The sequence below is a fragment of the Leuciscus leuciscus genome, assembly GCF_965113295.1.
Source record: "Leuciscus leuciscus genome assembly, chromosome: 2".
Lineage (NCBI taxonomy): Eukaryota > Metazoa > Chordata > Actinopteri > Cypriniformes > Leuciscidae > Leuciscus > Leuciscus leuciscus.
In genome coordinates, this window is record NC_138726.1 from 30,058,369 (window position 1) to 30,083,672 (window position 25,304).

Below are 25,304 nucleotides of genomic sequence, written 5' to 3' on the forward strand. Positions count from 1 at the left end.
TGTCCCTCACGCATTCCAGTCACGGGTAGTCATTTTCCCATTCAATTCTATATTTTTTTGAATATGTGCTTTTTTGTGCTCTTTTCTTTTTCGCCGGCTGCTCGGAGGTAGTCATTTTTACATTTCCCGCTGTTGTCACTTGTCGTCATCGTTGCTACAATACGTGAGTGACTCACAATGACTGAAACGACCAATTAAAAGGGCATTCTCTGATGATGTTCCAAGAGGTTAAAAACACTACGCTGATCATAGACAAACAGGGGAAGAAATTAGTATCTACCGCACCGTCAGGTTTTTTTTTTTTTTTCATAGCCTACAAATGTCTTCGTTCATAGTCTGACATATATTAGAAGCTAAGTGTCTGTCATGGATTTGCACTGAAATGATTCTCAAAAATACGGAACAAAGAGCGTTCCGTATCAGTTCAATGCGGAACAAGACTTTAATGTGTCAAATATGGGACGATTCCGTATTATACGGAACGGTTGGCAACCCTAGCCCTAACTGAAGACTCTATACAGTATGTGACACCGCTATATGTGACACCGCTATATGTGATGCCCCTGCTGTTTTGCTTTAATATTTTGCTTGTATTAGTTTTGTTCGTTTTGCTTTTGGAAATATATTTTTTTGTTTGTTTTGCTTCCTGGCAACTTTGTTGTTGGTTGTGTTTCTTGCCAACATTGTATTAGTCTTGTTTGTTTTGCTTTTGGCAACATTGTCTTTTTGTTTGTTTTGTTTTTGGTAATATTGTCTTTGTTTTATTTGTTTTGCTTTTGGCAATAATTTATTTTTGTGTTGATGTGTGTCCCTTTCTTCTCTCTCCAGGAGCCATTGAGGACTTGGTGTGGAACGGGGAGGCTAGCTGCTTCATTCGATTTGTGTGCTACACCGTGTGCTGTGTGCGCTACACCATGTGCTGTGTGCAATTCACTGTGTGCTGACGAAACTTCCTTATGATGTGGGCGCGTTGTGTCTGATTTGATGTGACTTGAGGTGGGTTGGACGACCCCTGGAGTAGTAGCCAGCCTGCCCTGTTCCCGCTAAGCCTGGCTCGGGAGAAGTTTGTCATGTGAGAGTCCTGAAAGCGAGAGAATTTTATTGACTCTGTTGATTTTATAATAAAGTGTATTTTTGTACTGCCCCTCACGTCTCAAGTTATCTGCCTTCTAAACGGTAACACTTACCTGTGTGTCCTTATTGGGGTTATTTCCCTGGCGCTCCACCAGGGAACTCCCAGATTGCTAAAGCTCCCGGACCCTCCATAAGTCATTAGGGACCCCCCATAATAATGTATTTTTGATTTTGGGGGGTCCCCGACAAATATATATTAACATTAAAAATTATTGTGAAAATTATAGGTCTTTAGTGACGTTTTATATTTATAACAGTAATTAATTAATTTCCTAGCGCGAGGCAGCAATCAGGGCAGCTATTAGCCGAGTGAGTTCCTATACAGCATCACAGATTGTTGTTGTGGTGCTCCCGCAGACACACACTGTAGCTGAACGTGGCAAAACGAAACCTCACAAAGAGTGAAATCCTGAATGAAAATCCTGTAAGTGCTTCGATTATGTTTATATCTCCATAATTGCTTATAGTAAAATATTAGGAGTTCGAGTTCCTATATCAAAAGTTGCATTAACTAGATACCCAGTGTAATGATTAGAAGAGTAGGCTACGTTTGTCAACGTTTCTTGCTAGCTGTGTGTGTATGAAGCCAAATGATCTGCCAGCTAACAGCAGACTATGGAAGCTTGTTTCCGCCAGAGTGAAAAATAAAAAAGGTAATTGCGACTTTTTAATCTCACAATTCTGACTTTTATCTCAGAATTACGTGATATAAAGTCGCAATTGCAGGATATAAAGTCGCAATTGCAGGTGATAAAGTCAGAATTGCGTGATATAAAGTCGCAATCGTGTGTTAAGTCAAAATTGCGTGATATAAAGTCGCAATTGTGTGTTATAAAGTCAGAATTATGAGATATAAACTCGCAATTGCGAGAAATATACTTGAAATTCAGACTTTTGTTTCTCAGAATTGCATGTTTATATCTCGCAATTCTGACTTTATAATACGCAATTGTGAGATATAAAGTCAGAATTGCATGATATAAAGTCGCAATTGCGTGTTATAAAGTCAGAATTGTGAGATATATATAATTCTGACTTTATCTTGCAATTCTGACTTTATATCTCACAATACTGACTTTATATCTCGCAATTCTGAGAAATAAAGTTAGAATTGCGAGATGTAAACTCGCAATTGTGAGATAAAAAGTCGCAATTATCTTTTAAAATGTTTTATTCTGTGTCGGAAACAAGCTTCCATAGCAGACCAAGCAGCTAGACTAGTTATTCAAAGCTAGCATAATAACCTACTTGTCCAGTCAGTGATTACGAAATATAACCAGGACTTAATTCAAGTCAAGGAATTAGAGTTGAGTTGATTAAAGTGAATGTGATTTGAGCATGAATGAGTATATACATGAGAGCTTGGTAAGCCATCTAAGAAGCTAATATTATTTTTCTTAATTTAGAATCCTGCATCATGGAGAGAAAAAGAGGAAAAATAACTTGTAACTTTGTTGCTCCAGAGTTAGAGGTTTACCTGTTAGATTATAGCCACTTCTCCAGACACCACTACAATACTGGGCCTAGCCCAAACCATGAAAAACATCCCAAGATAATTTTGCCAACAGTATATAGTGTAGCAAGGTAGTCTTCAGAATTTTTTATAATTTAATAATTTAATTTTAGGGGACCCCCCAAGAGTCCTAAGTCATTTCGAACCCTGCCTAAAAGCCAAGGCCAAACCTGAAGTCAGGACTTGCATCGGAGGACTGCGGACCGCGGTTGAGAGATGGCGGCAACGTCAGCGGGACGAGATCGAAAACACAATAGTCACCAGTTTACGGGAAAAACAAATCAAGCTGAAAATATCTTTTGTGAGGCGGTTGAGCACGACAGTTCCGTGAATGGATCTGAGGTAGATAGTTGGTAGGGATGGACAAATGAAGCCTCATGAAGCACAGAGGCTTTCCCCGGAAGAGGCTTTGTGGAAAACAGCACCATCTAGTGGCAGGTCAAAGTTATAGCAGCCATGTTTATGAGTGCGCAGCACCGTTGTTGTATCCATTAAGCACGAATAAAAGCTGACAACGCTAAATGTTCCGTTTTCTGATAATATAATTCACATATTAAAGTGTGGCAATAAAATAAATTTAACAATTATATTAATACTAATTATAAAAATACAAACAGAGTTGCTTGATGCAAGTAAATGTTGGTCTAATTATTTTATGGTTTCTATGCTGTTTATGTGTCAGAATATATGATCATGTAACATAGGCTATAGGCTTATATATATATATATATATAAAAAAATATTAGTAAATGGACTTAAACTTCCAAAAACCTGTAGAGTAGTGGTCTGGGTTCAAACATTCCGACACGCAAAGTGAAGCATTCACGTGACTGGAAAGAAAGTGAGGCTTCGTTTTTCGTCGATCACGTGTTTCTCTGAAAACAATACGCGCTTGTGCATGGAGCTTCATTAGAAATTGCGCTGTGTACTCAATACGTGCTTTGAAGCTTCAGTGTCAAATGTAACATCACTAGTAGTTGGGCAGAAATGGAATGTAATGATGAAAGGGATAAAGAGAATGAGGAGGAAACAGGGAGAATGATGCATAAAAAATCGAGGCAAAGGGAGTAAAAGAGTAAGATGTAATATTGAAGAGAGATCTGAAAGTGAAGAAGACAAGATAGATTTCAAAGAGAAAGCCCTGACAAGTACACTGTCATAGTAAGGTTTAATGAGAAAGCCCAAAGTGACATGAAGAAAATCAACCCATTTAAGTTGACAACAGCCCTGGCAAATAAAGTAGGGGAAATAATATATGCAAAGGTCCTAAATGATGGTAATTTACTGATAAAATGTGCAAATGAAAACCAAGTTGAGAAAGCACTTAAGATTAAAGAGATAGGAAAAATTAGGGTGGAAAGCTTAGGGAAATTGGGAGGGAGTAATGGAGGTGGATGTAAAGGAGTCATCACAGGAGTACCAATGAGTGTAGGCATGGAGGAACTCAAGAAGAATGTTAAAGGAGGAAAAATAAAAAGTGCTCAAAGATTGAAAACAACAAAAGAAGGAGTGAAGAAGGACAGTGAAACAGTATTGATCGAATTTGAAGAGAATATGCCAAAGAAGGTCTTCCTGGGTTTTTTTAGTTACCCAGTGAGAATATACGTTCCAAATCAAGTCAAGTCAAGTCAAGTTTATTTGTATAGCGCTTTTCACAATACAGATTGTATCAAAGCAGCTTCACAGTATTAAATTTAAATAATACAACAAAGTTTGTTTCAAGAGGAATTTATTGATTGATAAAATTAAATTAAATATCCCCAAAATATCCCCAACTGAGCAAGCCAAAGGCAACAGTGGTAAGGAACCGAAAAACTCCATCAAGTGACCTAATGGTGTCCTAAAACTCCATCAGGTGACCTAATGGAGAAAAAAAAACCTTGGGAGAACCCAGGCTCAGTCGGGGGCCAGTTCTCCTCTGGCATTTATGAGCTAGAGGCCGGATTGTAGTTTGAACTGTGGGATTATATGAATGCCTGGCTGAAGAGATGCGACTTTAATCTAGTTTTAAACTGGGAGAGCGAGTCTGAGCAACGAACAGTATCAGGAAGACTATTCCAGAGTTTTGGAGCCAAATGTGAAAATGCTCTCCCTCCTTTGGTGGTTCTGGATATCCTAGGTATGACCAAAAGCCTTGAATTTAGTGATCTTAAAGAGCGCGATGGATTATAGGGCGATAGAAGATCCGTTAAATAGACTGGAGCTAAGCCGTTTAGGGCTTTATAAGTCAGTAGCAATACCTTGTAATTAATACGGAACTTTATAGGTAACCAATGCAGTGATGATAAAATCGGTGTTATATGATCATATTTTCTTGATCTCGTAAGAACTCTAGCGGCGGCATTTTGGACTAACTGAAGCTTGTTTATTGAGGATGCAGGACAACCAGCTAATAAGGCATTACAGTAATCCAGTCTCGAGGTCATGAATTCATGAACTAACTTTTCTGCATCAGAAACTGATAGCATATTACGTAGCTTAGCAATGTTTCTAAGGTGGAAAAAGGCTGTTTTTGTAACATATGAAATATGATTTTCAAAAGACAGGTTGCAATCGAGTATAACACCCAGGTCTTTTACTGTAGAAGATAAAGTAACAGGACATCCTATGATGTTAAATTTGTATTGTGCGAGGTTTTGTGGGCGGTTTTTTGAACCGATAAGTATTACCTCTGTCTTGGCTGGATTTAATAAAAGAAAATTACGCGTCATCCAATCTTTTATATCTTTAACACACTCTGCAGTGATGCGCGGGTCAATGTATAAACAACCCGCACCCGACTGATGTTTTCAACTAACCCGCCCGCAACTCGGACCGCAAAAAAAAAAAGAAGAAAATATTGTACCCGACCCGCTTCCTGACCCGCATTTTTTTAAAGTAGTAAATGCATAGCAAGAAGTACACATGACAAAGCCAGCACTTTGGTCATCATCTTTCATTATTTCGGCAAATGTCTCCCACATTTTGCTCTTTCTGTTTTTTGTATTTGCGGAGCTTCCACTCCCCAGTCTTCACCTTTTCTCTTGCCGCCTCCATCTCTACCTGAGCTCGACTGAGCTCGTGCCTTCGCGCCAGTTATTCAGCCAATAAAGTGTAGCAGGCCTATGTATTTCATAGAAAATTGCATGTGAGCGGAGTGTGGAGCGGGAGCGAGCGGGCGGATCTTGGACAGAGCGCAGAGCGGCATTTTTAAAAGGATGGAGCGTCGCCCTATTTCCCGCTCCAATTTCGCTCCGCGCACACCACGATTCTGAAGCATGCTCAGCCTGACTCAGTTGATGACTGCAAGATGGATTCTATTTTCAGTCAAAACTCGGCTCAATAATGGAGTTCAAAAAGTAGGCTACTTCAAAAAGGAAAATAAGAAGTCATACAGGTAGGCTACACTATAATATAAAACTAACTATAATGTGGTAGAAGAAAACGAATGTGGAGACATCGTTTCAGTCAGTAAAGATTCATTTTGGAATCTAAAAAGACACATCTCTCGAAAACATGCAGTGTGCTATCTGAACACGCTGGGAAGAAAGCAAAAGGTTAGCAAATTGAATGGCCTACGGTAACTTGTAACAAAGTGTAAATTAAATATAGTGTAATATTCAAACAATTGATACAAGCCCATTTCAATTTTAATCCTGCGCGCTGCGCAAAAGTTCAGTTATAAGAATGTTGGCCTAATAGAATTTAGCCAACTTTTAAAACGTTTATGTATATTTTTTTATATTTTTGTTTATATAAATTTTATTTATATTATTAGGCCCATTTATTCGTTTTATTTTACAGCAGTTTATGTGTACAATGGATATAAGCCCATTTAAATTTTAATCGTGCGCGTTGCGCAAAAGTTAACTTATCAAAATTCTGGCCTAATAGTAAATTTATTTAAAAGAAATGTATGTAGGCTATATTTTTGTTTATATAATTGTTATTTATATTATTAGGCCCATTTATTCGTTAAATTTTACAGGACTTTGTGTAGGCTATATTCCTTATAGCCTATAGGCCTAATTTGAAATAAAACATTTCTATTTGAAAAATGTTGTTGTTGCTCATTAGTTGTTTAGGAGGTAAGGCTGTGGTCTAAGCTAACAGTGATATCCATGTAGATTTTTTTTCCTTTTTTGGAGCGAGCGGGGGGCGATTTTGGTGGAGCGCGGAGCAAACTGCGTTGAGCGCTGAGCGATAATGAGCGGAGCGGCCTGATGTTTGAGCGGGGGAGCGGAGGGGTGAACAGTTCCGTGAGCGATGAGCGGAGATTCTCACCGCTCCACTCCGCTCATATGCTCTCTAGTACTATATCAATTACAAAGGTTTAATTGGCATCTTTATTTCAAACGACCCGACCGACCGCGACCCGAATATCATTACAAATATTTTTGGATGACTCGTAACCGCGGGTGACCGCGGGTGACCGCAGGCACCCGCTCATTTCGGATCAACCCGCGCATCACTGACACTCTGTCAATTTGGAAAATTTTGCGTTTTCATCCAAATCCATTGAGATGCTTTAATTGTCAAATATTTGGTCATACAGCAAGTAACTGTAAAGAACAGAGAAGATGTGCAAGATGTGGGGGGGATCATGAATATGGGAAGTGTGGAGCAGGAGTTCAGCCAAAGTGCTGTAGCTGTGGAGGAGCTCATAATGTGGCTTACGTGGTTGTGAAATTATGAAACGGGAAAATCAAATCCAAAAAAAGAAAGTAGAAAGAAAGGCCACTTATGCAGAAGCTGCTAGAACAGAGATGCTAGAAGCTGCTAAAGAAGCTGCTAAATGGGCAGAACAGAAACATCAATAATCAAGGGACAATTAGGATGCAAGAGCAACAAAAAAGAAAGAATGACATGGGGTTTACGTGGAAAAAAAGAGACTTGGTTACATTCATTGCAGGAGTTATCAATAGTACAGCTGATGTTAAGTCAAAAAATGATAAAATCCAACTGGTAGTCAAAGCAGCAGTGATCCACTTAGGGTTAGTAGGACTGACATGGGAAGAGGTGAGGGAGAACCTTGGGGGGTTAGGGTTAGGGGACTTAAACCCTTCCATTTAAGTCTAACACTGACTTAAATGGAAGGGTAATTGAAGAGTTGATGGAGGATACACATTTTATCTGTATGAATGATGGTAGAGGTACGAGAATAAATGTAAATAAGGGCAAGGAATCAGCATTATATTTAACCTTAGTATCCAATTCTTTAGCTGGTGTTAGTAACTGGGAAGTTTGGACAAGTAGTAGAGTAGGCAGTGATCATTACCCAGTCGCTTGTTCAATTGGAGAGAGGAAAGAAGAGATGAAACAAGATCAGGAAGTGGAAGTCCAAAGTGGATATTTGGAAAAGCAGATTGGGACAAGTTCCAGAGACTGAATGAGGAAGAAATAATAAAGATTGATTTATCTGGAGATGTAGATGAAATGAACAATAAGATTACACCAACAATTATAAAAGGAATACAAATTTATTAAAGTCTTGAGGAATAAAATATTCATTGTCCATACCTTCTCAATATTCGGATATGCCAAATCCATTTATTGTCCCTTTTTAGGTTCTCAGTGGAAAAATCCCAAATTGTTTTCTTTACCAATAAAATGGACTGAGAGTAAGGATGTACTGTATGGAAAAGAGAAAGGGTTGGAAAAGTTTAAATTTCTGAGGGTGCTTTTTGATTCCCGGTTAACATGGGCAGAACATATTAGAAGAGTTGAAGGAAAAAGCAAAAAAGTAATAAATGTAATGAGATGCTTGACTGGTAGAGAATGGGGTGCAAGTTGTCAATCATTGAAAATAATTGATGTGGCCTTGATAAGATCTACGATGGACTACGGCAGTATAGTGTATACATCAGCAGCTCTCATCTAAATAAATTGGATGTAATCCAGGCTCAGGCATTGAGAGTGTGTGGTGCTTTTAAAACATCGCCTTTTTGAGTGATACAAGTGTCTTATGTCAATACTAGCCTATGTCAAGCAATAAAATGCGAATTAATTATTTAAAAATCATACAATGTGATTTTCTGGATTTTTGTTTTAGATTCCGTCGCTCACAGTTGAAGTGTACCTATGATAAAAATGACAGACCTCTACATGCTTTGTAAGTAGGAAAACCTGCAAAATCGGCAGTGTATCAAATACTTGTTCTCCCCACTGTATATTATAGTTTTTTTTTGTTTTTGTTTTTTTGGTTTATTTTTCCCTTTTGTTCTTTCTTTGGTACTTTGGGTTTTTTGTCATTTTTGTGGGCTTGTATATACTTGAATATATTCTACACTGTGGACAAACCTCTCTGACACTCTAAATAAATTCCACCTTGCACAAAGTGCTTCTGCGAGTGCGCCATCATTTCTACATTCCTTTACGGACTCACATTTCTTCCCGAAGGCGAGCTGGTTGGCTCGTCTTCATCACACTGAGCTACGGTTGTTTCTTCAGACACTGTGCATGAGGGATTGAGTGTGCACTGTGCACTAATGATAGAACTGCTTTAATTTAAGCCGGCTGTCTCAGGCTGCTCTGGGTAAGTGATATTTCAGTGGGTTATTTCTCTTCATTAGGGCACAGTGTGCACAGCTGCATAGGCACAAAGAGCATGAGGTGCACAGCCTCTGTTGGGATCTTATCTGGTCTCTGTGCTGTGACAGGGATTGGGGCAGCATTAGTGTGACTGTAGCTATCGTAGTATTGCACATTCCCAAGTCCATAATTGGTCTGTCAGTCCTGCAAGGAAAAGCCCTCCAAGGACTTCATAGCAGTCTTTGATTTTTTGATGGCAGAAATTTCCAGTTGTTAAACAAATAAAAATAATAATAATAATTTTCTTTCCCTAGGCTTGCATCAGGCACAAGAGTTTAATTCTCACTTTGGTTGATCTGTCTGGCTGATAATAAAAGCCATAGAAGTGTTGCACATAATAACAAACCTATGTGGCACACATAATATTTTCACCAATATGAGCAAGCAACAAACATATAACATAAGTTATATTTTACTGACTAAATATGAAATATTGGAGTGCAACAGAGCCACGGGCGACTTTCAACAAATATGCAAAATGCAAACGGGAAAACGTCCCCGATGGCCATGTTCCATTGCAAAGGTTCAGGAGGTCTTGTGTCAGTCATTTCGAGTGAAATTGCTGTCTACTTTAAATCATATCCTGCCCCCAGGACTGCTCAATAAGAGGAAATGAGGAAAATAGCCTTACCTCACCCCCAGATCAACAAAGACAATGGCTGTCGCCAAATGGACGGTGAATTCTTGCCTCTATTACAAACTGAGCACTTAGATGATTTCCCAGAAAAACAATGATTTTAAAAAAATATATAATTAAGGGTCTTGTGCAGCTTATTTCATTTTCAACAATACTAGAAATTTCCAAAAGCTCTGTTTGTTTTCAGTCACTGTCTGTTGGGTGGAACACATCACCATGTTTCATTGACAAGGAACAAGTTGGGAACTACTTTAAAAACATGTCCTCTCTCCATTCCGACATTGTTCTGTGGTAAGTGTGTGAACAAAAGTGCTTTATTATTTAAGATCCCCTCCGGTTGTTACATATTCTTCATGTTCATGCATTGTGCTTTTGAAAATAATCCGTGCAAAATTAATCTAAAATATAAAAGATCAAAACATTTTATCTTGGATCATTTATTATTCCTTTTTTTTTTTTTTCATGTGAATAAGTTTTTTTTTTCATTGAAGAACCCAGTATGTACAGAGACCACAGTGAGAAGAGCAGTAATCCCATTTTCCCTCTGTCTTCACTCTTTGGCTGTCTGAAGCCCTAATCCTTTTACATCCTTTTATCAACCTGATCTGTTCTTCACCCTGATGAACAGCCATCAACAGGCTGAGAGAGAGAGAGAGAGAGAGAGAGAGAGAGAGAGAGAGAGAGAGAGAGAGAGAGAGAGAGAGAGAGAGAGAGAGAAAGATCTGTCAGAACAACTAGATGCACTAGCAGTTTATGGTTATCCTTAAAGTCACCATGCAATCAAAATTGATACTTCTTATTTTCTATGGAATATTGTGCACATCTTTATTTTTTTATCCATGTGCCTAATCTTTAATCAAAATTAGTTCCCCTCCTTTTTGCAGTGACGTGTTTACTGGCACGTTTTTACCTGTCATTCACATGCGATTACGTGCAGCAATAGCTAACCACAACCATCCAATCAATTCCTAATTGACTAAATCAAGTCCCACCCAACATTTTTTCTTGATTTTCTTGTTTCACTTGGATATATGTCTCAATAGGAAAGAAAAGGCTATTGCAATTTCCGTATGCCAACAAACCTGAACCTGCCAAATTCTCAGTTATTGAACCTGCCAAGTTTAAAGTATTAAAGGATCAAATAAATATGTTCCATAATAAAAAGCTTGACATCTAATTTAATTAATGTTCATTAATGTCTTTTGATAACATATTTATCATGATGATTACAATTAAAACGTTCCAGAAATTGTGGTATGTTTGTATTTTTATCATTTATTTTGAAAATTAATGAATTTTCCAAAGCTCATGTGACATTCAACAGAGCAATTTAGCAATTTATTATTTAGGGGACCTTTAGACTGATAAAGGTACTATTAAACCAATAATTAATTTCACCCATGAATAAGTAAATGAAAATAAAAACAATTTGTATGTGTGCGCAATAACAATAAACAGGAGTGATGTTAGCATAAAACATAGCAAGGATGCTTGAGGCACTCTTATATAAATAAATAAATAAACACATACACACATACACGCACGCACGCACGCACACACACACACACACACACACACACACACACACGCACACACGCATACACACACACACACACACACACACACACACACGCACACACACACACACACACACACACACACACACCCGTCTGGTTTACTATCTTTGTGGGGACTCTCCATAGACGTAATGATCTGTATACGGTTTAAACTGTATTATGTCCCCTACACTAAATCTACCCATCACAGAAAACTTTCTGCATTTTTATATTTTGAATAAAACATTGTAGTATGTTTTTAAACCATTTTAATTACAAGGACTCATGAAATGTCCTCATAAAATACATTTACATTGTAACACCAGTGTAATACCCATGTCATTATTCAAATTTGTGTCCTCATAAATCATATAAACAAGCACACACACATAATATGTGCATACATAAATGCATACATAGAATCAGGAAGTAAGTAGTGGAAAGTGGAGAAAATGGCTCAAATTTCAGAGCTTATCTCATGCATTCATTGATTCCACCTTTTTCAGCATATCATTTTAAAATGTATTAATACGTTAATGCTTGCATATTACACTGAGACTGAAAAAGATTAACCACAACAGATTATGCTGGCAGACAGGGGATTCGTGCCTTGTATAAATGGTGTTACCTGACTCAAGGAAAATATTACTTTGGAAATCACATTGTACTTTTTTCCAGTAACACTTTGTACTCTAGTACTTTGAACTTAATGTTTCATTAGATAATGGTACTTTGTACTTAAGGTTCCTTCATCACTGTATAATTCAATTAAATATGATAATGGCTAGCCATCTCATTAATAAAAAAAACATATTTTCAAACAAACACAATCATATAGAGTTAAATAGATTTTGGAGGACATCAGAAAAGCATTATGCATATTTCATTCTTGCATGCAGTGAAATGAGAACATACAGGGCATTGAAAGAAAGAAGGACAGAAAAGGCTGCAAAATGCTTTTAATTTGATCTCAGTTAAAAGACACGCCTCCATTTTCTTTCCCACCTGACTTTGGAGCTGAGTCATTTCCATCAGCTCCCTAAAGTGGCCCTCTGAAAATTCATTTAGCCTTCACTATTAGATTGATCTAATCAGTTCGCTCCAAGTTTTGTCATGCATTTAACAGCAGCAGAGGGAAATCAGGCCCATAGTCTAGGGGGTTGCGAAAGCCCTTTGCTACTAATGGCAGCTTTGTTCCGCAAAAAGTGATTTCCTGGCTGAAGAATCATTGTGTTTAGTCCCCCCGGTTGTGCTGTATGCAACTTTTTCCATATGCTTGTCATACCAAATATGCCCATGATGCAACTGATAGTTCGCCTAACAATTAGTCACTCTCACACTTTAATTTCTTGGGACCAACTGGCCCATTTTCACAAAAAAAAATCATCAGCATTAGGCCCAACTAACACAGCCAGTCATTTTTCTGTAATATGATAACCTTAGATGTGCAGAAGCTCAGCTGGAGTGTTCAGGCTTCAGTGTTCAGTTCAAGGAATGTGACGGGTCTCCCACTGCCCTGTGCAATTTAATCAACGTCACCCGAGTCACATACAGTGGAGAGGTTTTCTGAAAGGTGCAGGACTGATGGTCTGCACATGGGCGAATACTTAGAGGAGCATGTTGGTTCAAGTTGATTGTTGCATTCTGCACACGCACCAGTGATAAGATGTTTGCACCCATGCTGCTGTAATATCTCTGTTGTCTACGATACATTTCATTAGTAGGACTTTGCTGTTACAAGAGCACCTGTTATTGGTATTTCTCAAGGCAACATCGAGAGAGCAAATTAACACAAACACATTTAACGTGAACATTTTCAGATGAAGGAAATTTGGTTCAGACGATTGAAAAGAATGAGTTCATGTGGGATTTTCCCCCCCTTTCAACCATTCTGAGAACATCGGCAATGGTAATAAGACATTGAGAGTTTATTACCTTCTCATGTGAATGTAGGTTTGTCATTAGCTGAAGCCCCCTTTCATTATTCATCATTAACATTAGAAACTTGTTCTCTATTTGTTTCATTTTTTTTTGTAGCACAGTGGTCTCACACCGAGTTGACAGCTGCCCTTGTGTAATTTTACTGCTAATGAGGTCACTCCTCGTTTTTCCTTTGAAAGGTGAAATAAAATAAATGAAAACTATAGGACATTCTTTGATGGCAGTTTCCACACTTTTCAAGGTTACTCATCTATTTGTGGTGTATAAAATTTGGTATTCTGAATTTAAAGGGGTGGTTGATCATGATCATTGATTATGATTCCTTCTCCTTTTCCCTCTTCTTTGCTATTTGTTCATCAGAATGTCGTCTCTTTGGTCGTGTGTCGGCCATATTAAAATTCAAAAGAATATAATTCTAACGTTAGTTGTTGTCGTTGTCTAGGACATCTCTCCTCTAGCTAACTCCACTCCCCACACCCCCCTTCATGTGCACCTGCACTTAGAGCACCTTTAAGGACTAAAAAACGTCTGGGACTACACGACATTCCTTCCGGATTAGTGACATCACTAACCCTAAAATGTACATAAACTCTGCCCCCGGGAACACGCAGTCCATGTTGAGAAGAGGAAGTGTGTAGTAGTAGAGCACATTTGTGAGTCGTATCTGTCGTATCCGTCTTTTCACATGCAATACAGTACGTAACACAAATGCAATAGGGTGTCAATCTGTAGGCATCTTACAACAGTTCCCACACGAGCGATTTTATAGATTATCATGACAGAATATGCTAATCAAAGACTTAGCCATGCAGCCATGTCACCCTGTAGCCCAAGACCGGTTGCCCACTGAAGCTAAGCAGGGCTGAGCCTGGTTAGTACCTGGATGGGAGACCTCCTGAGAAAAAACAGGTTGCTGCTGGAAGAGGTGTTAGGGCCAGCAGGGGGTGCTCACCCTGTGGTCTGTGTGGGTCCTAACGCCCCAGTATAGTGATGGGGACACTATACTGTCAAAGAGCACCGTCCTTCGGATGAGACGTAAAACCGAGGTCCTGACTCTCTGTGGTCATTAAAAATCCCAGGATGTCTTTCGAAAGAGTAGGGGTGTAACCCCGGCATCCTGGCCAAATTTGCCCAGTGGCCTCTGTCCATCATGGCCTCCTAATCATCCTCATATACTGATTGGCTTCATCACTGTCTCCTCTCCATCAGTAAGCTGGTGTGTGGTGGGCGTTCTGGCGCAATATGGCTGCCGTCGCATCATCCAAGTGGATGCTGCACATTGGTGGTGGTTGAGGAGATTCCCCCCTTCAATGTAAAGCGCTTTGAGTGCCGAGAAAAGCGCTATATAAATGTAATGAATTATTATTATTATTATTGAAGATAGTTAACTCCACATCAGCAACATAAATTCATCAACTAACCATTCAGAAATGTCCTGTTGCATTCTACATGTTGTCACTTCTTCTTGAGTCTCTCCATCATTGTCCAACTCCAGTTTAAACAAAAGGCAGAACAGTTTCTGACATTTTAGTGCTTGTCTGCATGAGGTAATCAGAGCTACTAACACACAAGAGCTCTTGAAGCTCCGCCCTCTGTGCCAGGAGCTGCAGCACATTTGCATTTAAAGGGACACTCACAAAACAACTGACCCTCAAAAAGGGACAATTTTAACATGCTGTAAAAACTTATCTATGGGGTATTTTAATCTAAAACTTCACATACACAAACTGGGGACAACAGAGACTTATTTTACATATTGTAAAAAGGGGCATTATACCACCCATTTAAGCCTTCTTGGCAAGTGCACTGAAATGCTCAACTTTAATGTTGTTTACCTCTCAAGACAAGTGCCAAATGATGTTTTAATTTTCCATCACCACTGTCACTATGATCTTACTCCCAATCATCACCACTGTCACTATCAGTCATGCAGAGTCCAATGCAGATTATGCCTGTCTGAAATAAAAAATATTTGGTTACAGTTTATACTGTATTTCTGCCAAATGAAGCTCTAAGTCTGATGCATCTGTCTATGAGGAACTGAAATATAAATAACACCCATTCGATTTGACAAAAAAACATTACTGATTAGACTAAATTAAAGTTTATACTATATACTAGTTATAGTTTATACTAGTATTGAGAATAGAATAATAAAGAATGAGTAGTTTTTTTCCAAACATTTGACTGTTAGTGTAAATAAAACACTGTTTCAGATTGGCAATGTCCACAGATGCAAATTCAGTCAACTGAGAAGTGAATACTTCTGCAGAATTTGCATAATCATTTTCAGTTTGTGCAAAACTGAGATTATAATAAGATACTCTTTACTTTTGCACTTTCCGTTTGTGAAGCATAATAAGTTAAAGTCATTAACTTTTTATCTTTTTCCAAAAATATGTATGTGTGTAAGTGAAACTGAAAAGTCTAGTCAGCTCAGCCAAAAGAAAAATGCCTCTTGACAGTCTGCTTATGCACAAAAGAAGTCTGACTGGCACAAACCCACTGTCATCTCAGTGTGTCCATTTGACCAAATGACTAAAATAAGACCAAATAAGTATTCTTTTTTTTTTTTTTTTAGCTTCAGTGGTGGACAGTAACAATGTATTTTTACTTTGTTACTGTAGGCCTACTTAAAGGAACACTCCACCATTTTTTGAAATAGGGCTTATTCACCTTCTTTCCCACATTTAGATAGGTGGGCAAATGCATTTTTGTCTCAGTGCATGCATTGTTTTAGTTTGACAGGGTCGGCGTGAGCTTAGCTTAGCATAATGAATGGAATCCTTTGTTGCCAGCTAGCATGTCCTGAATAAAAGTGATAAAAAAATAAAAAAAACCTACCTAATTACTTCTTGTGGCCTGCGTATTCACAACAAGTACAAATAGCGATGCAGATTAACACTAGGCGATTTCCTAGGCAGATATTGACTTATATATTAAGGACTATATTAGGGGGAAGCACAGGCAAAGCACTGCTACTTGGGCGTGATATCTCTGCGCCCAAGTAGCAGTGCTTCGCCTGTGCTTCCCCCTAATATAGTCCCAAGTCAAAATCTGAATAGGAAATCGCCTAGTGTTAATCTGCATCGCTATTTGTACTTGTTGTGAATACGCGGGCCACAAGAAGTAATTAGGTGGTTTTTTTATTTTTTTTATCACTTTTACTCAGGACATGCTAGCTGGCAACAAAGGATTCCATTCATTATGCTAAGCTAAGCTAGCGCCAACCCTGTCAAACTAAAACAATGCATGCACTGAGACAAAAATGCATTTGCCCACCTATCTAAATGTAGGAAAGAAGGTGAATAAGCCCTATTTCATGATGTGAATGATGTGTGCTGAGCTTCCTAAAGGCACTGTAAGATCAAAGTTGATCATAGAGACCATTGGTGGCAACTGTTCTATGATCAACTTAGGTTTACGATGCTTTTGGAAACTGCAGCCTAGGTCAGAGCAAGTCTCCAGTAAAATGTTGTAGCTGTGTCTAATTTCATGTCCTCCGAAGGTCATTGAGTCTGCCTCATTTTAGAAAAGTAGCCATTAGATTCCAAAGTAAGAAAGAAATTGTGAACAATAATTTACACCACTTGAGGAATAGGCTTCTGTGGCCAAAAGACAGCCTCCGGAGGGCGTAGCCTCTGAAACCTGGAGATGAGACACAGACTAACGTCAGGAACAAGGAGATCCTCTGAGCTTTGGTGTGTTCAAATAATGCCGATTCTTAGTACTGATTGCAGAGTCCACACCTCTGACATGAGTAACAAGTATTGAAATGTGCAACAAAAAAAAGGTAGACTTTCTTTCGTACATTTTGAGTGAAAATACTGTATAATGTCCATTTTATTGTTTAATATATTACATATACTGCATGGTAATAATCAAATGTAAAAGCTGCTCCAGGAAATTATGACATTAATATGAGTAGATTACTCACTGTTCATGTAATGACAGTATAAAGTCCAATTAGGTTAGACATGCATTATTATTTATTGTTTAAATATTTAATCTAATAAACCTGTCAGTTAGACATTTTTTTATGAAACAGACACAAAAAAATCTGCTGTGCTTGCTTTTATCTTACAACACTGGTGAAAATAAACATTTTCATATGTCAGAATACAGATTTCAATTCATGCACATACAGTAAAGCCAAATTCCATATATACTATAAAAATTATATATATATATATATATATATATATATATATATATATATATATATATATATATATATATATATATATATATATATATTAACATGCCTAACACTTTTGCACAGTACTATCTATCTATCTATCTATCTATCTATCTATATCTATATCTATATCTATATCTATATCTATATCTATATCTATATCTATCTATCTATCTATATATATATATACACACAAACACAAACATTATGACCCAGTCACAGGTGAACCGAATATCATTGATCATCTCCTAACAAGGCCACATATTAAGGTCTGGATAGATTAGATGGTAAGCAAACAAGTAGTTCTCGTAATCAACTTTTTTTTTTCAACAGGAAAATGGGCACGAATAAAGATCTGAGCGACTTTGACAAGGTCCAAAATATTATGGCAAGGCAACTGGGTCAGAGTATCTCTGAAACGGTAAGTCTTGTGGATTGCTCCCAGTCAGCAGTGGTAAAAATTTACCAACAGTGGTCCGAGGAGGAAAAAAACACAAAACGGCAACAGGGTGTTGGGTGCCCTAGGCTCATCGATGCATGAAAACAACAAAGGCTATCCCGTCAACAGCCTAGTTTGTTCCCTGGTGCCGTGTTGGTTTTGTGTTCCGGTTGTGATTACTGTGAACAGTTTGTAGCAGGATGCATGTGGGTAGTCCTCACTCAATAAAGCAGCGGAGCTTTTTTATTCTTTCTAATTAAACTTGTGCATAATGGTTATGAAATAAGTGTTTTACATGTCTATGTTTATGTGATTCCTTAAGGTAGAATCCCATTCATCCTTCAGAAAAATCTCTTTAAAAACACACCAAACAAAATGTCACTGTTGCCTGCCATTTACAGAAGTTACTGCAGAATCCAGATTTCATAACATAAGTATATACAGCCTACCATTTATTACTGATTTATCTACACATTCCTGATAAAGGTCTACAGAAGACCACATATAAAATGTGCCACAATACATTTTATTATTAGAAATGGCCAAATTGTCAATGTCAAAATGAGATGGCCAATCAAATTAATGTTTACAGAAGCAGAGTGTGAATTCCAGCGTGAAAGCATCATTTTCACTTAACGTTGAAAGAGAGTGAGGTAAGATGTAAATAGTGAAACATTTAATACGTCAATAAAATATTTTTATGAAATAAATGTTAAACGACCGACAGTAACATCCAGTTATGCAAACTATTCAAGTTTTTTCCCAAATATGGCAGTTTTGAAATTGATCCTACTAAGTGTGATGATACAAGAAACGTTTTACATTTTCAACATATTAGGCATACATTTTAATGTAAATTAATGCAAACATTATGTGTGAATAGCTCAAATTTATTATTTCCCAACAAGAATTAAGAAGACAAGGAAATATTGTTGCGCTCAGATCAAGGCTAGTTATAAGTCCAGGTGCGTGAAAACCAATGAAATATTGAAGAGACTGTAGATGGTTCGCACTCTGAAAAAATAGACAAAGTCTTTAACAAAAAGAATCAATTATTTTAATAGAGCAAGGGCAGACGTTTCAGCCATCCAGCTATTCTCAATGCTCATAATGAATCAACACCAGACATGCAGTCAATTAATACCCTATAAGTAATCAGGAAACAAGTAGCAGGTGCAAAGGGAGGGGCTTCAGCCCAGACCCAGAGAACAAATAGAAACACAATTCTTTTAATAGAAAAGTTAACAATATTTATCTCTAAAAAAGAATAAAAGCATTTACAGAAAACATGAATAGTTTATCTCTTCATTCATCCCTTTCGGGAAAAGACTGTTGAGTTCAAGAATTAAACCTAGGATTTCCTGCACTTTTCTTTTTCTTTATGCTTTCTAAAAAAAAAAAAAAGGTCCCCACAACATTCAAGACATGGTAACTCTAACCGTTTCTGTAATGGTTACTTGCCGTTTAGTCCAAGGAAGAAGAAGATAAACGAAGCATATCAAGATTGAGCATATTAAGCTTAATAAATTAAGCAAGCTCAGAAAAAACCACAAGAGGTAACATATCAAACAGTGTGCATAGCACAAACAATACCCTACAATGAATGAAAGGAAATGAGGAACTTAAATACACAATAATGATTAACTCAAAGACTAACATGTGTGATTCTAAATGAGTGTCCATGACAACTGACTAGTGGCAGGAAAAGGAGAACAAAGGAAAACAGATGACTAAACATACTGACAGAAAACAAAAACAAAAAGGCAAAACGTGACATTTCAATGGTTATGATATTCTAAGTATGATAAATAGTGAGAGCAAAATATTACAGTTTGGTCTGACTCTGAAAATACGAAAACGAGACAGAAAGCAATGACTGCTCTTTTCACCCCTCTGTGCCCAGTCAGCTGAACTGCCGAAGAAAATGGCTGCAGCTGCCTAAACCCAGTGATTCAGCCTGTCAATCCCGCTGGAGAAAGAACCAAAAACAGTGACATCCCCAAAAGCCAACAACCTCAGCATTTTACCTCTCCCTGAAAACCCTTACATCAAACACATTTCAATCCAAAGTCTGCCTGGCAGTCAGCATATTTTGCACATAATTGTCAAAAAGTGCACAAGTTTTAAGTATATATATTTAACCTCCTAAGACCCGAGCTTTGGTTTGGCGTGCATTTTAGATTTCTTCTAGCTTTTTGGGGTTAGGAGGGACCAATACATATAATAACCAGATATTATCTTTGAACATGAAGCACTTTTTGAAAAAAATGATGTCCACATATGTGGACACCGGGTCTGAATTCACAGAAAAAAATGAATACACCATTGTGTAACAAAGTGCAAATCTCTTTTATTTACAGCCAGTGCCTGAACATTTTTCGTTGTTACTCTTGTATAACTTCTAAACATACATATATACATCTTCCGCTTATCCGGGGCCGGGTCGCAGGGGCAGCAGTCTAAGCAGAGATGCCCAGACTTCCCTCTCTCTACACTGTAAAAAAAAAAACTGTGAAAAAACGGTATTATTCCGGCAGCTGGGGCGCCAGAAAATTACCGTAAAATAACGGCAAAAAACAATCTCGTTAAAATACAGTAATTTTCCATAATTAAATAACAGATTATATCTTTAATATTACATGAAATCTTATGTAATTATTGGGATTTTTAACGTTTAAAAAAAGTCATATAGACCTTTAAAACAATTAAATACTGTAAATTTAAGGTTTTATACAATTATTTTATATAATAATGCTGTCTATCTACAGTAATTTTCTTTTAATATAGTTTTTCTGTGTAAAATAACAATGAAATTATGTATAAAAAATGCACACAAGTACATAAATTCAAATACAAATGTTTGTAAATTTACAGTTTTTATTTTTATTTGTACCGATCCAATTTCACAACATCTCTAATTAAGTTCTTAATAATAGCAAATGTACAGTCAATTTCTTTTAAATTAACTAAATGTATGAGTACAGAATACCTGCATATTTACAGTATTAGTAATTGAACAAACACTAAACATCAAGATAAGTGATTGATAGGAAATAGATGCTTAGTATATAATTTAGAACATGTAAATATATCCACAATAAAAAGCAATTACCGTATACCTTTACAGTATAACTTATTTTTACATTTACAATTACATTTTATCCAAAGTGACTAACCAATTAAGATAATAATTAAAGATAATAAAAAGCAACAAGTGCAGTGACAAGTCCCAGTTAGTCGCACAGTACACATAGCAAGGTTTTTTTTTATTTATTTTTTTTACAAAGATATAGTATTATTGGGTGAAGTGTTTATGAAAAAGATGGATCTTTAGCAGTTTCTTGAAAATGTGTTGAGTTGCGCCGGTCATTCCACCACCAGGAAACAGTCCAGGTAAATGTCAGTGAAAGTGGTTTTGTGTCTCTTTGGGATGATGGCACCACAAGGCGCCGTTCACTTGCAGAACACAAGCTTCTGGAGGACACATAGATCTGAAGCAGTGAGTTTAGGCATAGGGCTACCTTTAAAGACAACTCTTGCTGCAGCATCTGGATCAGTTGCAGAGGTTTGACTGATACTGGAAGAGCTGCCAGGAGAGCATTACAATAGCCCAGTCTGGATAGAACAAGAGAGTTGTGTAGCTCCGATAGGAAGGGCCTGATCCTCCTAATGATAAGGCAAATCAGCAGGATCACAGCAAGTATGTTTTGGCTGAAAGTTGAACCATAAGCAGTTCTGTCTTGGCAAGGCTGATTTGAAGGTGAAGGTCATTCATCCAGCAAGAATTTTCCATCAGGTAGGCTGAGATGCGAGCAGCAACCGTCAGATCATCTGGCTGGATTAAAAGGTAGAGATATGTGTCATTAAGATATTAGTGATAGGAAAAGTCATGTTTCTAAATGACAGAGCCTAGTTAAAAAAAAGAAAGAAAGATGGTTGGAATCTAACACAATCGTAATCTTGCTGTAGCAAATCCAAACCTTGTGCATACTTTTAGTGCAATCATATGGAATCAGAAGACTGTTATGAACATATGGAATCAGAACCATTATGATTTTTATGTTTTAATGAATTCTTCCCATACCTTGTTTGCCATGATCATCTGCTTTCCACGTGACCTGAAATCACACACACACACACACAAGTTATTTTAAAACTCAGTATTAGATTTACACATGTCAGAATATGTTCCATTGGGACAATGCAAAAACTCAACTGACTATGATCTTGAAGCTGAGCTGGAAAGGCCAGCAGTAATATTTTGAGCTGCCATGTGATTTTAGCTAAGTTACATTTATAGAAAGTAACATTAAATGAATATGATTTACTGTGACCTAGACCTAGATACACCTAGGGGTTCATCATGTTGTATTCATATTCTAGTCTTCCTGTTCTAGGCTTTCCTGTATCATCAACAAGTACGTTAAGTTACAGACAGTATTTCGATTTCTTAACGGTCTTAATAAAGTTAGTCATGTTAACTATTACGAAATAAACAAAAGAAACACAGTAGGCCTATTTTTAGTAAAACTGTGGCTATTACAATGGTAAAAAAATCAGCTAAAAACGTGTTTACTACAATTTTACTATAATAAAATAAAGTTTAAAAAAATAAAAAAAAAATTGAAAAATAAAGTTTTCAGCTTCCAGACATGGTTTCAAAATGTCCCGCCATTTAAGAGATTGGTTTAATGTTACTGACTATCATAACGAAGATTTTATACACAATTATGGACTTTAATATGAATAACAAGTCTACTAAAGATTGTTTTAGGTCTATAAGTTAACAAGTAAGTTAGGGTGGGTTCAACTGATCTTTCTTAACACAGATCGATAATTGAAAAGACCCATGCTGCATTGGGTTTTGCCCTCGACGCCAGTTATGACTGAACATAATTTAAGAATGCTAACGTTAGCATGGAAACAGTCTAACCACTTAACACAAATGTAATATAAAATTTCATTTACATGTAGTATTAGACTCTTACCTCAGCCGTTGATCGGTCGGGATGAGGTCTGCTGTGACGAACCAGGCTGAAAAAGGGCGCGTTATTTCCGGACTGACTGACACCAGACTACAACTAATATGTGTTCAGCAGCGCTCCTGCTCACGGCTGCTTCTGTCGAATACGATTATAGCTCTGAATTCAAATCTCCCGCTTGCCCTTGACACAGATCGACGACAGAGACAGATTTGTAGCTAACCGTTGTGGGCTGGGCTGGACTAAGCAACGAAACGTAATGGCGGATAATTTGAATCTGCGCGCGCGGGCACACACACACACATTCAAACGCACACAAAGCCACGCAATGTGCAGCAACGCAGATTTGGAAAAACGATTCATAAAAGACATAAAATATAGGCCTAAATGAAATTTACGGGCAAATACAAATGATGATCAAAATGAACCTCTATTTGCAAGACAAAATTAAAAGATTATAAATAATTAAATAGGCCTGCCTAATGTGTGGACAAATCTTAAAACTCACTTTAACCCCCACATGCTTAATAATCATTAAGGAAAACATGTTAAGTGACTGCTGATTTCTGCAGTTATACCTTATTTTCTTTGTTTTCTAATTCCACAGAAATAATCTGTAAAATATTACTTAATTTTTTATGTAAAATTACACATAACCCTATAAAATTACAGATAATTTCCTTTAAAAAACGTTAAATTAATGTAAAACCACAATAAAAGCAATTACCTGTAAATTTAATAGTGGATCTTTAAATTACAACAAATATCTGTAAAATAACAGGTATTCACTGTATAATGACAAAACGGCAAAATTCTGTAAAAAATACAGACAGTTTCCTGTAAATTTACAGTTTTTTTTTACAGTGTAGACACTTCCTCCAGCTCTTCCGGGGGGACACCGAGGCGTTCCCAGGCCAGCCGGGAGACATAGTCCCTCCAGCGTGTCCTAGGTCTTCCCCGGGGTCTCCTCCCAGTGGGATGTGCCCGGAACACCTTCCCGGAAAGGTGTCCAGGAGGCATCCGGAACCTCAGCTGACCCCTCATGATGTGGAGGAGCAGCGGCTCTACTCTGAGCTCCTCCCGAGTGACCGAGCTTCTCACCCTATCTCTAAGGGATCGCCTAGCCACCCTGTGGAGAAAGCAAATTTTGGCTGCCTGTATCCGGGATCTTATCCTTTCAGTCATGACCCACAGCTCATGACCCACAACTCAGCCCAGGTGAGTTGGATCCGAAAATGTAGCTGGGGCCCCACCCTGGAGCCAGGCCTGGGGTTGGGGCTCGTATGAGAGCGCCTGGTGGCCGGGCCTCCCCCCATGGGGTCCAACCGGGCTCAGCCTGAAGAAGCGATGTGGGGCCGCCTTCCCGTGGGCTCACCACCCGTAGGAGGGACCGTAAGGGGCCGGTGCTTAGAGGATCGGGCGGCAGTCGAAGGCGGGGGCCTCGACGACCCGATCCCTTGACCCTGGAGGGGTGCTGGAAAGTGCACCGACTGGGGACTCCGTCGTTCTACTTGGGGACTTCAACGCCCTTGTGGGCAGCGACAGTGACACCTGGAGGGGCGTGATTCGGAGGAACGGCCCCCCTGATCTGAACCCGAGCTGTGTTCTTTCATTGGACTTCTGTGCTAGTTACAGCTTGTCCATAACGGACACCATGTTCAAGCATAAGGGTGTCCATCAGTGCACGTCCCAGACAGAAACATAGTGTCGGCCCAGATCCGGCCCACATCTGGACCATATGGAATCCACATGAACCAGATTTGGGCCAGATCTGGGCTGATACTATGTTGCTGTCTGGGGTGGCACCAGGACACCCTAGGCCAGAGGCCGATCGACTTTGTGGTCGTTTCATCTGACCTGCGGCCGTATGTCTTGGACACTCTGGTAAAGAGAGGGGCGGCGCTGTCAACTGATCACCACTTCTGAACATTGATATGGAAAAACAAAATTTATATCCAAATAAAAAACATGTACAAAAAAAACTTGAAAATGTGCTTTCTTTTTTGTAACACTCCAAAATTTCAACTTCTCCAAACTAGGAATGCTATTTTTATTTGTGCGTGTGTGTGCGATCGCGGGTGAGCAAGAGAGTATGTGTGTGTGTGTGTGCGCGAGTTAGTGAGTGTGTGTGTGTGTGTGTGTGTGTGTGTGTGTGTGTGTGCGCGCGATCGCGAGAAGCCTTGTTTATACTTTCGCCTGGCTCCGCAGCGCGAGTCTCCGCAGACTGCGCGCGCACCTCCCCAAACGGACGAGGCGTTTATACTTGACGCGCTCGCCGTTGTACTATTCTTTGAAACGATAGGGGGCGACTCAAGTAATTATCCTCTAAACCAT

At 38.3% G+C, this 25,304-nt stretch overlaps 1 protein-coding gene and 1 long non-coding RNA gene across 2 annotated transcripts in view; both read right to left on the reverse strand.

The window, feature by feature from the left end:
- Positions 1 to 453: 453 nt before the first annotated feature.
- The window catches only part of LOC309492838 (uncharacterized protein), a 32,743-nt gene continuing 7,892 nt past the window's right edge, over positions 454 to 25,304 (reverse strand). Inside the window, exon 2 of the mRNA XM_082161891.1 lies at positions 454 to 504. The gene's annotated coding sequence lies outside the window, so the exon portion shown is untranslated. The remainder of the gene's footprint in view (positions 505 to 25,304) is intronic.
- On the reverse strand, positions 20,757 to 23,023 carry LOC309483307. Its single transcript, XR_014200538.1, has 3 exons — positions 22,977 to 23,023; positions 22,073 to 22,106; positions 20,757 to 21,823 (listed from the first exon to the last, which is right to left on the reverse strand). It is a non-coding gene; the product is annotated as an uncharacterized lncRNA (long non-coding RNA).